Source organism: Erinaceus europaeus, chromosome 2 (assembly GCF_950295315.1).
Source record: "Erinaceus europaeus chromosome 2, mEriEur2.1, whole genome shotgun sequence".
Lineage (NCBI taxonomy): Eukaryota > Metazoa > Chordata > Mammalia > Eulipotyphla > Erinaceidae > Erinaceus > Erinaceus europaeus.
In genome coordinates this window covers 190904922-190918320 of record NC_080163.1, presented here as the reverse complement: position 1 = coordinate 190918320, position 13399 = coordinate 190904922, and the positions used below count along the sequence as shown (strand labels likewise).

Below are 13399 nucleotides of genomic sequence, written 5' to 3'. Positions count from 1 at the left end.
GAAGATAGGGAGGAAGAGGGGAAGATAGATACCCACATACCTGCTTCACCACTTGTGAACAGGCTCCCCTGCAGGTAGGGAGCAGGGGCTTGAAATGGGATCCGTAGTGGGTCCTGCACTTTGTTCTATGAGTATTTAACCCTATACATTACCACCCTTGCCCAGGATCTGTGTCAGGAAAACAAAATGGAGACAATATTTGGAGAAATACAGGAACCTTTTGGCTGGGTCTAGTATCCAGTATTCTGCTCCCACAAGGCGGCGACATAACACAACAGAGCCTTTTCAGGGCGGGCCTTGCTCCCACTGCACTGCCCCTTGGCCTGGACTAGTTGTTGCTTTGGGCAGGGTATTTTAAGTCTGCTCACTGGATCTTTTCTTGGGAGCTTCCTTCCCAGGAGCTAGAGAGAAGCAGGAGACATGGTTCACTGTGATTGCGAGGCTGAGGCAGCAGGTTCCCTGGCCTGCTGAGGTGTCCACAGAGACAGAAGGGTCCTGGAGCTCTGCCTTTGCCCCCCCTGTGTCTGTGCCATGGGCCAGTCCCCTTCTGTCTCCTGCACTGCTCCAACCCCCTGCCAGGAAAAAAGTGATTTGAGCACCTGTGCTGGGCTGCTGGGTGGTGAGGAACCCGCTGGAGTTCCCGGACTTCAGTGCATAAGGACCAGGGCTGGAGACCTGTTGGATCACCCCCTGCAGAGGGAGGAGAGGTGAGGCAGGTCTGCGGGGATCTCTCTCTATCTCACCCTTTCCTTTCTATTTCTCAGTGTATTTTAAAATCAAAGAGGAAGAACAAATGGGAGGAGGTTGGGGGTGGGAGGGATTGCTACTGGCAACCCTGGCTTCCTAGTGCTGGCACAGAGCCTCAGCACCCCACTTAGTGGTATCCAAACTAGAAAAGGGACAGAGGAAGATACCAGAATGGAGATGCAAAGACACTCCCTGCCTGAGGCTCTGAAGTCCCAGGTTAATCCCCCACACCAGCATAATCACCCCCTGCAGAGGGAGGAGAGGTGAGGCAGGTCTGTCTAGGTCTCTCTCCACTTCTCTATCTCATCACCTGCTCTCAGTTTCTCAGTGTATTTTAAAATCAAAGAGGAAGAACAAATGGGAGGTGGTTGGGGGAGAGGGTCAGAGGGTGGGAATGCTGCCGGCAGCCCTGGCTTCCTAGTGCTGGCACAGAGCCTCAGCGATCAGCTTAGTGGCATCCAAACTAGAAAAGGGGGTAGGGGTAGGTACCATAATGGTGATGCAAGACAGTCTTCTGCCTGAGGCTCTGAAGTCCTAGGTTTAATCCTCAGCACCCGTACAAGCCAGAGCTGATCTGTTCACTGGTTAAAAAAAGAAAGTGGTCCGGGAGGTGGTGCAGTAACCAAGGCACTGGACTCTCAAGCATGAGGTCCTGAGTTCAATCCCCAGCAGCACAGGTACCAGAGTGATGGCTGGTTCTTTCTCTCCTCCTGTCTTTCTCATGATGGAACTGGGGCTCTCAGGTGTCAGCATCACTGTCCTACATTGAGCCATGTATCAGGCTGCTCCATTGTGGGCCTGAACCAATAGTCTGTGGGCTCCTGTTGAAAGAAATCCTTGGGGATCAAGCAGATAGTTTAATGGTTATGTCCAAAGCTTTAAATACCTGAGGATTCAAGGTTTCAGGTTGAATCTCCAGATCTCCAGCGTAAGCAGTGCTCTGCTGTCACTGTCTGATTTATTTATTTATTTATTTATTTATTTATTTATTTATTATTTTTACCAGAGCCTTGCTCAGCCCTGCATCATGGTGAGGCAAGAACCACAGAACACCAGGTAGGAGAGTCTCTTTGCATCATTGTTATGATATCTACCCCTGCCCATCTCACTCTCTCTGCATCTCTAGCTTTCATTACTAAACATAAGAATAAAATAAAATGAATAAAATAGTAAATAAAAAGGTGAGCTTGGGGAAAATGACTGCCTAGTAGTTATTGTCTTTCTTTATTTTTATTTTTTTAACTTTTGAACATATTCTTTTTTTTTTTTTTTTAATAATGAGAAAGGAGGAGAGGGAAAGAACCAGATATCACCCTGGTACATGTGCTGCTGGGGCTTGAACTCAGGACCTCATGCTTGAGAGTTCAGTGCTTTATCCACTGAGCCATCTCCCAGACTACCATATTCTTTTTTTAAAGGATTTTAAAAAATATTTATTTATTCCCTTTTGTTGCCCTTGTTTTATTGTTGTAGTTATTACTGATGTTGTCATTGTTGGATAGGAAGAGAGAAATTGAGAGAGGAGAAGATAGAGAGGGGGAGAGAAAGACAGACACCTGCAGACCTGCTTCACTGCCTGTGAAGCGACTCCCCTGCAGGTGGGGAGCCAGGGCTCACATCAGCATCCTCACACCGGTTCCTGCACTTTGCACCATGTGCGTTTAATCCGATGTGCTACCGCCCGGCTCCCATGGAGAAAGCTTCATAACTGGCACCCTTCTCTCTGTATCTCTCTCTCTGTGTCTCTCCATAGCTAAATATAATAATACAAGAAATTACAAATATTATAAATAAGAAGATCTTGGGCTTAAGAGCTATCTGAAGGAGTTCTGCCATGGACTTTCATGCCTGTGGCTTCAAGTACCCAGTTTCAGTCCCCCAAACCCCATTAGCTTGAGCTGACAGTGTTCTGGTGTTTCTCTTTGTATTTTTCTCCCTGGATCTATGTCAGAAAAAGAAAATGAAGAGAATATTCAGAGAAATACGGGAGCCCTTTGGTTGGCTCTAGTCTCCAGTTTGGTGCATTCTGCTCCGTGTCCACAAGGTGGCGACATAACACAGCAGGAACCCTGCTGGGCGGGCCTTGCTCCCACTGCACTGCGCCTTGGTCTGAACTAGGGCAGGGTGTTTGCAGTCTGCTCACAGGATCTGTTCTTGGGAGCTTCCTTCCCAGGAGCTAGAGAGAGGCAGGTTACAGGCTTCACTGGGCAGAGCAGCAGGCTTAGTAGGTGAGGCGCCAGGTTCCCTGTCCTGTTGGGGTGTCCACAGAGACAGAAGGGTCCTGAAGAGAGTCCGGAGGTAGCGCAGCAGGTTAAACGCACATGGTGCAAAGCACAAGGACTGGTGTGAGGATCCCTGTGCGAGCCCCCGGCTGCTCATCTGGAGGGAAGTCAATTCATAGCTGGTGAAGCAGGTCTGCAGGTGTCTATTTTTCTTTCCTCCTCTCTGTCTTCCCCTCCGCTCTCATTTCTCTGTCCTATCCAACAACGATGACATCAACAACAATAATAACTACAACAACAATAAAAACAACAAGGGCATCTAAAAGGAAATAAATAAATAAATAAATATTAAAAATCTTTTTTAAAAGTATTTAATAATAAAAAAAGAACGATCCTGGAGCTCTGCCTTTGCTCCCCCTGTCTCTGTGCTATGAGTCAGTCCCCTTTCATCTCCTGCACTGCTCCAATCCCCTTCCAGGAAAGAAACAACTTGAGCACCTATCTGTGCTTGGCTGTTGTGTGGTGAGGAACCTGTTGTTAAAATTTTCGGTGCTCTTGCCGGCCGGTCTTGCTTCACGGCGGGTAACAGAGACGCGGAGACAACGGCTGGGCAGGGAAGCTGTATTTCTTTATTCAGGAACAACGATTCATAAACTAAGACAAACTAATCACCAAACAGAACTCTGCTGTCTCTTTGCGGCGGCACAAACACTCTCTCTTACTCTGTAACCCTCAAACTCTCGAACTCAGGAACTCTGTCACTCTCAAACTCAGGAACCCTCTCCCGGGGTTCCTTTGGGCGGGGCCAAGCAGGCCCCCGAAATTAACAGGACTCATCCAATTCTCTTGGCGGGGGAGGGCTAGAACAAACCAATGTAAAGCATACGACAGGAACCTGCTGGATTTCCCAGAAAGAGAACCAGACATCACTGTGGTACATGTGCTGTGGGGACCAAACTCAGGACCTCTGGACTGAGAATCCAATTTTTTATCCACTGTGCCACCTCCCGGACCATGAGTTTCCATTGTCCTAGCAAAGACCAATCTTCAGACCAACATGATTTCTCCCTCTCTCTCTCTCTCTCTGACTTTCTTTCAAAATGGCATCAATTTAGGATGCAACATTTACAAGATGTTATTTATTACTTATCACACACCAACATGGAGAGGGAGAGAGATATAGAAACAGAACATTTCTTGCTCAGACTTCCGTGCACAAGGACCAGGGCTGGAGACCTGCTTCCCCCCCCCCCCCCCCCCGCAGAGGGAGGAGAGGTGAGGAAGGTCTGCGTAGGTCTCTCTCCACCCGCCTACCTCACCACCTGCTCTCAATTTCTCAGTGTATTTTAAAATCCAAGAGGAAGAACAAATGGGAGGTGGTTGGGGGAGAGGGTCAGAGGGTGGGAATGCTGCTGGCAGCCCTGGCTTCCTAGTGCTGGCACAGAGTCTCAGCAGTCAGCCTAGTGGCATCCAAACTAGAAAAGGGGGCAGAGGAAGATACCAGAATGGTGATGCAAGACAGTCTCCTGCCTGAGGCCCCGAAGTGCCAGGTTACACACACACACACACACACACACACACACACACACACACCAGTATAAGCCAGAGCTGATCAGTCCTCTGGTAAAAAGAAGTATAGAAGAAAGAACTTGAAGGGGGATTATAATACGAGTAAAGGAAGTCCTCAGGATCAGGTTCTGGAACATGATGGCAGAGCAGGACCGAAAAGTCGTTGAATTGCTGTGTGGAAAACTGAGAGGTGTACAAACTACTGTATTTCTACTCTTGACTCTAATCCATTAATCTCTCAATAAATAAATTAGAAAAATACTTGACCAAAAAGACAATAAAATTGCTATGGATAATAATTTTTGAAACAAGTTAAAAACAAGAAGAGATCAAAGAAAGAAAGAAAGGAATAGAAACAATGAACGGGGAAAGCACATATACAAATCCTTACAAATGGTGCTGGGGACTGAACTGAAATGAAAGACAGGGCTGGTGCTTGTCATTGGGCCAGCAAGCAGAAACTGCCTCAAAGTTTCCAAGCTGTGCACAGTGCCTGGGGTCAGCCTGGAGGTCACACCAGCCAGAATCCTTCAAGGGGATTCATTCCCTTGGGGTTGTTGACCCAGGAAGGCTCTGAGCTGCCCCTGTCATTGATATAAAGGTCTCTGGTGTCCCAGAAGGTGGGTCAGTGCACAGGGCCTTGGGTGATAATGTCTGAGTTCCTCTGACATTTGTCTGAGCAAGAAATGTTCTGTTTCTGTGTCTCCCTCCCTCTCCATGTTGGTGTGTGATAGGTAATAAATAACATCTTGAAAATGTTGCATCCTAAATTGATGCCATTTTGAAAGAAAGTCAGAGAGAGAGAGGGGGGGGGAGAAATCATGTTGGTTTGAAGATTGGTCTTTGCTAGGACAATGGAAACTCATGGTCCGGGAGGTGGCACAGTGGATAAAAAACTGGATTCTCAGTCCGGAGGTCCTGAGTTCAGTCTCCGCAGCACATGTACCACAGTGATGTCTGGTTCTCTCTCTCTCCTCCTATCTTTCTCATGAGAACATAAATAAAAATCTTTTAAAATGAGGGGGAGAAGAAAACGGAAACTCCATGTCCGGAGCGGAGTTTGGCCCCTGCAAGGGGTGGAAGGGGAGTGAGGCTCCTCTTTGCTGGCCAGGGATGTGGAGGGTTTGCATTTGCCATGCTGCACAGGAAGCCGCTCTACTCTTTTTTAAAAAAAAAAAATTAATATTTATTTATTCCCTTTTCTTGCCTGGGTTGTTTTATTGTTGTTGTTATTGATGTTGTCATTGTTGGATAGGACAGAGAGAAATGGAGAGAGGAGGGGAAGACAGAGAGGGGGAGAGAAAGATAGACACCTGCAGACCTGCTTCACCACCTGTGAAACGACTCCCCTGCAGGTGGGGAGCCGGGGGCTCGAACCAGTATCCTTACTCCGGTCCTTTGCTTTGTGCCACATGCGCTTAACCCGCTGCGCTACCGCCCAGCTCTGTATTCTTTATATATATTTTACTTATTTATTTTAGATAGACACAGAGAGAAATTGAGAGGGGAGGGGAGACAGAGAGGGAGACAGACACCTGCAGTCCTGCTGCACCACTCGTGAAACTTTCTCCTGGCAGTTGTGGACCACAGGCTCGAACCCAGGTTCTTGGGCACTATGGTGTGAGCACTTAAACAGGCATGCTATCTCCTGGCCCAGGAAGTCACTCTTTTCTGCAGGGGGAAAACAGGTTTGTATATTTAGCCAAGTCAGTCAAGACAGGGTGGCACAGCAGTTGGGCCTGGGAATGGAACTGGGACTCTCAGGTGTCAGCATCACTGTCCTACATTGAGCCATGTGTCAGGCTGCTCCATTCTGGGCCTGAACCAACAGTCTGTGGGCTCCTGTTGAAAGAAACCCTTGGGGACCAGGGAGATAGTTTACTGGTTAAGTAAAAAGCTTTCATGCCTGAGGTTCCAAGGCTTCACGTTGATCCCGAGCTCTCCTCCAACAGCCTGAGCTGAGCAGTGCTCTGCTCTCAGTCTTTGAGTTATACTTGTTTATTTCTTTCTTTACCAGAGCCTTGCTCAGCCCTGCATCATGGTGAGGCAGGAACCACAGAACTCCAGGTAGGAGAGTCTCTTTGCATCAGCATTATGATATCTACCCCTGCCCATACTTTTCATTAGTAAACATAAGAATAAAATCAAATATGAAAAAATAGTAAGTAAAAAGGAGAGCTTGAGTGAAAGTGACTTTTTAGTAATTATCTTTCTGTAAACCTGTCTCTCTACTCAAAATAACAGCAAAGTAAAGTACAAATATTTTAAAAGAAAGTCCTTGTAGGGGGTTAATGATAGTGCTGCTGCGGGTTAAAGGCACATGGCCTGAAGCGCAAGGACCAGCGCAAGGATACCTGTTCGAGCCCCCGGCTCCCCACTGTAGGGGAGTCGCTTCACTAACGGTGAAGCAGGTCTGCAGGTGTCTGTCTTTCTCTCCCCCTCTCTGTCTTCCCCTCCTCTCTCCATTTCTCTCTGTCCTATCCAACAACAATGACATCAATAACAACAATAATAATCACCACCACAACAATAAAAAACAAAGGCAACAAAAGGGGAAAAAAAGACCTTGGTTGTGAGATAGCTTCATAGCTAGCATCATTCTCTCTCTATGTCTCTCTTCCTTCTCTCTCTTTCTGTCTTCCATACCTAGTATAATAATACAAGAAGTTACAAAATTAAGAAGAAAGTTATAAAAAATAAGATCTTGGGCTTAAGAGCTATCTGAAGGAGTTCTGCCATGGACTTTCATGCCTGTGGCTTCAAGTACCCAATTTCAGTCCCCCAAACCCCATTAGCTTGAGCTGACAGTGTTCTGGTGTTTCTCTGTATGTTTTTCTCCCTGGATCTATGTCAGAAAAAGAAAATGTAGAGAATATTCAGAGAAATACGGGAGCCCTTTAGTTGGCTCTAGTCTCCCGTAAGGTGCATTCTGCTCCGTGTCCACAAGGCGGCGACATAACACAGCAGGGCCCCTGCTGGGCGGGCCTTGCTCCCACTGCACTGCGCCTTGGTCTGAACTAGTTGCTTTGGGCAGGGTGTTTGCAGTCTGCTCACAGGATCTTTTCTTGGGAGCTTCCTTCCCAGGAGCTAGAGAGAGGCAGGAGACAGGCTTCACTGGGCAGAGCAGCAGGCTTAGTAGGTGAGGCGCCAGGTTCCCTGTCCTGGTGGGGTGTCCACAGAGACAGAGGGTCCTGGAGCTCTGCCTTTGCTCCCCCCGTGTCTGTGCCATGGGTCAGTCCCCTTCTGTCTCCTGGCCTGCTCTAACTCCCTTCCAAGATAAAAGCAATGTGAGCACCTGTGCTGGGCTGCTGGGTGGTGGGGAACCCGCTGGAGTTCCCAGACTTCCATACACAAGGGCCAAGGCTGGAGCCCAGTCCATTTCCCACTTGCAGGAGGAGGAGAGGTGAGTTCATTCCCCACCTCTCTATCTCATCACCTGCTCTCAATTTCTCAGTGTATTTTAAAATCAAAGAGGAAAAAAAAATGGGAGGAGGTTGGGGGAGAGGGTCAGAGGGTGGGAATGCTGCCGGCAGCCCTGGCTTCCTAGTGCTGGCACAGAGCCTCAGCAGTCAGCCTAGTGGCATCCAAACTAGAAAAGGGGGTGGCAGTAGATACCAGAATGGTGATGCAAGACACTCTCCTGCCTGAGGCTTAAAGTCCTAGGTTTAATCCTCAGCACCAGCATAAGCCAGAGCTGATCTGTTCACTGGTTAAAAAAAAAAGAACGGAAAGTGGGAATGAAGTATATAAACAGTGTCATGTTGTAAGAAAGGAGAAGATTCCAGGGTGGGGTTCAGGGTCCAGGGTTCAGGTCCTGGAACATGATGGCAGAGGAGGACCTACAAGGTGTTGAACTGATATGTGGAAAACTGACAAATGTACAAAGTACTGTATTTTACTGTTGACTCTAAGCCATTCATCTCCCATTAAGAAAATAGAAAAACACTTGACACATAAAAGTGCTTGGATAAGAATTTTAAAAAAGGGGAGTTGGGCTGTAGTGCAGCGGGTTAAGCGCAGGTGGCGCAAAGCACAAGGACCGGCATAAGGATCCCGGTTCGAACCCCGGCTCCCCACCTGCAGGGGAGTCGCTTCACAGGCAGTGAAGCAGGTCTGCAGGTGTCTTATCTTTCTCTCCCCCTCTCTGTCTTCCCCTCCTCTCTCCATTTCTCTCTGTCCTATCCAACAACGACAACAACAATAATAACTACAACAATAAAAAACAACAAGGGTAACAAAAGGGAATAAATAAATAAAATAAATATATATAAAAAAAGAATTTTAAAAAGGTACAAACAAGAAGAGATGAAAGAAAGGAAGAAAGAAAGGAATAGAAAAAAGGGAGGGGCAAAACACATATGAGGAACCCTCAGAGCTGGTGCTGGGGATCGAACTGGTAGAATGAAGCACAGGGCCGGTGCTTGTCATTGGGCCAGCAAGCAGAAACTGCCTCAAAGTTTCCAAGCTGTGCACAGTGCCTGGGGTCAGGATGGAGGGCACACCAGCCAGAATCCTTCAAAGAGGCTCATTTCCTTGGGGCTGTTGACCCAGGAAGGCTCTTTGCTGCCCCTGTCATTGATATAAAGGTCTCTGGTGTCCCAGGAGGTGGGTCAGTGCACAGGGCCTTGGGTGGTGATGTCTGAGTTCCTCTGACATTTGTCTGAGCAAGAAATGTTCTGTTTCTCTCTCTCTCTGTCTCTCTCCCACTCCCTGTTGGTGTGTGATAGGTAATAAATAACATCTTGAAAATGTTGTATCCTAAATTGATGCCATTTTGAAAGAAAGTCAGAGATAGAGAAATCATGTTGGTGGGAGTCGGGTGCTAGCACAGCGGGTTAAGTTCAGGCAGCACAGAGTAAGGACCGGCGTAAGGATCCCGGTTTGATCCTCTGGCTCCCCACCTGCAGGGGAGTCTCATCACAGTCAGTGAAGCAGGTCTGTAGGTGTCTATCTTTCTCTCCCCCTCTCTGTCTCTTACCCTCCTCTCCCCATTTCTCTCTGTCCTATCCAACAACAATGATATCAATAACAACAACAACAATAACTACAACAATGAAAAAACAAGGGCAACAAAAGGGAAAATAAATTAAAAAAATTTTAAATGCAAAAAAAAAAAAAGAAAGAAAGAAAAAGAGAAGAAATCCACTTGGTTTGAAGATTGCTCTTTGCTAGGACAATTGAAACTCATGATCCGGGAGGTGACACGCTAGATAAGGCATTCGACTCTCAAGCATGAGGTCCTGAGTTCCACAGTGATATCTGGTTCTCTTTCTCCTCCTATCTTTCTTATGAATAAATAAATAAAAATCTTTTTTTTAAAAAAGGGAAAGAAAATGGAAACTCCATGTGCAGGAGCGGAGGTTGGCCACTGCAAGGGGTGGAGGGGGAGTGAGGCTCCTCTTTGCCAGCCAGGGATGTGGAGGGTTTGCATTTGCCGTGCTGCACAGGAAGCCGCTCTACTCTTTTTTTTTCTTCTTCTCCTTCTTTCCTCCTCCTTCTCCTCCTCCTCCTCCTCCTCCTCCTCCTCCTCTTCCTCCTCCTTCTTCTTTAACAGAGCATTACTTCACTCTGGCTTATGGCAGTGTGGGGGATTGAACCTGGGACTTGAGAGCCTCAGCCATGAAAGTCTCTTTGCATAACCATAATGCTATGCCCCACCCTCTATTCTTTTCTTTATATGTATTTTATTTATTTATTAAAATAATAAATTGAGAGGTGAGGGGAGATAGAGAGGGAGAGAGACAGATACCTGCAGCCCTGCTTCACCACTTGTGAAGCTTTCCCCCTGCAGGTGGGGAATAGGGGCTCGAACCCCGGGTCCTGGGCACTATGGTGTGAGCACTTAACCAGGCATGTCACCTCCTGGCCCAGGAAGTCACTCTTTTCTACAGGGGGAAAACAGGTTTGTATATTTAGCCAAGTCAGTCAAGACAGGGGGTCACAGCAGTTAGGCCTGGGAAGGGCCGGGAATGGAACTGGGGCTCTCAGGTGTCAGCATCACTGTCCTGCATTGAGCTATGTGGCAGGCTGCTCCATTCTGGGCCTGAACCAACAGTCTGTGGGCTCCTGTTGAAAGAAGCCCTTGGGGACCAGGGAGATAGTTTACTGGTTAAGTAAAAAGCTTTCATGCCTGAGGTTTCAAGGTTCAGGTTGCATCTCAGCTCTCCAGCATAAACAGTGCTCTGCTGTTACTCTCTTATTTATTTATTTATTTATTTATTTATTTATTATTTTTACCAGAGCCTTGCTCAGCCCTGCCTCATGGTGAGACAGGAACTACAGAACTCCAGGTAGGAGAGTCTCTTGGCATCAGTGTTATGATATCTACCCCTGCCCATCTCTCTGTATCTCTAGCTTTCACTACTAAACATAAGAATAAAAGAAAATAGTAAATAAAGGGGAAGATTGGTTATTCGGCCAAGGGAAGTTCCCCCCAACGCCTCAGCTGGGCCTCTGGGAAAGGACACGGTATATGATATAATGACTCATTATTTGTATATATTGCAAAATAAGCACCACAGTAAGATGCAGAAACTACCTTCTATGGAAAAGATATTGATGATCTGCAGTGAGTGACACTGTAATTCCATAAGCCTGGAAATTAACAAAAACATTTTCTAAAACATCAAAGTTATTCTTAAGCCATGACTCGTGGTCCCAAGAAACACCTAAAACATGTGGCTGCTCCAAAGCATCGGATGCTGGATAAACTCACTGGGGTGTTTGAACCCTCATCCTTCCACGGGACCCCACAAGCTGAGAGAGTGTCTTCCTCTCATGATTTTTCTGAGGAACAGACTTAAGTATATGCTCTAACAGGAGACGAAGTGAAGAATATATGCATGCAGAGGTTCATTAGGACTGATGGCACGGTCTGCACTGATATAATCTACCCTGCTGGCTTTATGGATGTCATCAGTATTGCCAAGCCTGGTGAAAATTTTCCTCTTGTTATGACACCAAGGGTCACTTTGCTGTCCATCGTATTACACCTGAGGAAGCTAAGTACAAGTTGTGCAAAGTGAGGAAGACCTTTGTGGGCACCAAAGGAATCCTCATCTGGTGACCCATGATGCTCACACTACCCGTTATCCTGATCCCCTCATCAAGGTGAATGATACCGTTCAGATTGATTTGGAAACTGGCAAAATCACAGAGTTCATCAAGTTTGACGCTGGTGATTTGTGCATGGTGACTGGAGGTGCTAACCTGGCAAGAATTGGTGTCATCACCAACAGAGAGAAGCATCCTGGTTCTTTTGATGTGGTCCATGTAAAGGATGCCAACGGCAATAGCTTTGCCACTCGCCTGGCCAACATTTTTGTTACTGGCAAAGGCAATAAACCATGGATTTCTCATGGTCCGGGAGGTGGCGCAGTGGAAATAGCATTGGACTCTCAAGCATGAGGTCCTGAGTTCGATCCCCGCCAGCACATGTACCAGAGTGATGCCTGGTTCTTTCTCTCTCCTCCTATGTTTCTCATTAATAAATAAATAAAATATTAAAAAAAAAAACAAAAAAACATGGATTTCTCTTCCTAGAGGAAAAGGTATCCGCCTCACTATTGCTGAAGAGAGAGACAAAACACTGGCTGCCAGACAGAGCAGTGGGTGAAATGTTTTCTAAATGATAATTGAAGTAAAAATTCTCCATCGAAATAAAGCCTTAATCTAAAATAAATACCTAAATTTTTTTCTTGAAAAAAAAATACAAGAAAATAGTAAATAAAAAGGAGAGCTTGGGGAAAGTAAATTCCTAGTAGTTATCATCTTTCTCACTGTAAACCTCTCTCTCAGTACTCAAAATAGTAACAAAATTAAACTATTTTCAAAAGAAGCCCTTGGCTTAGAGAATGCTTAATTTATTTAATTTTATTTATTTCCCTTTGGTTTTTTTCTATTATTGTTGAAGTTATTATTGTTCTTGTCATTGATGTCATCGTTGTTAGACAGGACAGAGAGAAATGGAGAGAGGAGGGGAAGAGAGAGGCAGAGAGAAAGATAGACACTTGCAGACCTGCTTCACCGCCTGTAAAGCGACTCCCCTGCAGGTGGGGAGCCAGGGCTCGAACTGGGATCCTTATGCCGGTCCTTGTGCTTTGTGCCACCTGCACTTAACCCACTGTGCTACCGCTCAACTCCCATTGAGAAAGCCACATAACTAGTATCGTACTCTCTTTCTCTCTCTCTCTTTCTGTCTCTCCATAGCTAAATATAATAATACAAGAAATTACAAATATTATAAATAAGAAGATCTTGGGCTTAAAGCTATTTTAAGAAGTTTTGTCATGGACTTTCATGCCTGTGGCTTCAGGAACCCAGTTTCAGTCCCCCAAACCCCATTAGCTTGAGCTGACCGTGTTCTGGTGTTTCTCTGTATGTTTTTCTCCCTGGATCTCTGTCAGAAAAAGAAAATGAAGAGAATATTCAGAGAAATACGGGAGCCCTTTATTTAGTTGGCTTTAGTCTCCCATAAGGTGCATTCTGCTCCGTGTCCACAAGGCGGCGACATAACAGCAGGGCCCCTGCTGGGCGGGCCTTGCTCCCACTGCACTGCACCTTGGTCTGAATTAGTTGCTTTGGGCAGGGTGTTTGCAGTTTGTTCACAAGATCTTTTTCTTGGAAGCTTCCTTCCCAGGAGCTAGAGAGAGGCAGGAGACAGGCTTCACTGGGCAGAGCACCAGGCTTATGTAGGTGAGGCACCAGGTTCCTGGAGTTCCCAGATTTCCGTGGACAAGGACCAGGATGGAGCCCCATTCCTTCCCCCCCTACAGGGGGAGGAGAGGTGAGGCAGGTCTTCGGGGGTCTCTCTTTCTCTCCACCTCTCTATCTCACCCCTTCCTCTCTATTTCTCAGTGTAT

General features: G+C 46.6%; 1 pseudogene; it reads left to right on the top strand.

The window, feature by feature from the left end:
• Window positions 1-10932: 10932 nt before the first annotated feature.
• Window positions 10933-12241, top strand: LOC103122323 (small ribosomal subunit protein eS4, X isoform-like; annotated as a pseudogene).
• Window positions 12242-13399: the final 1158 nt, after the last annotated feature.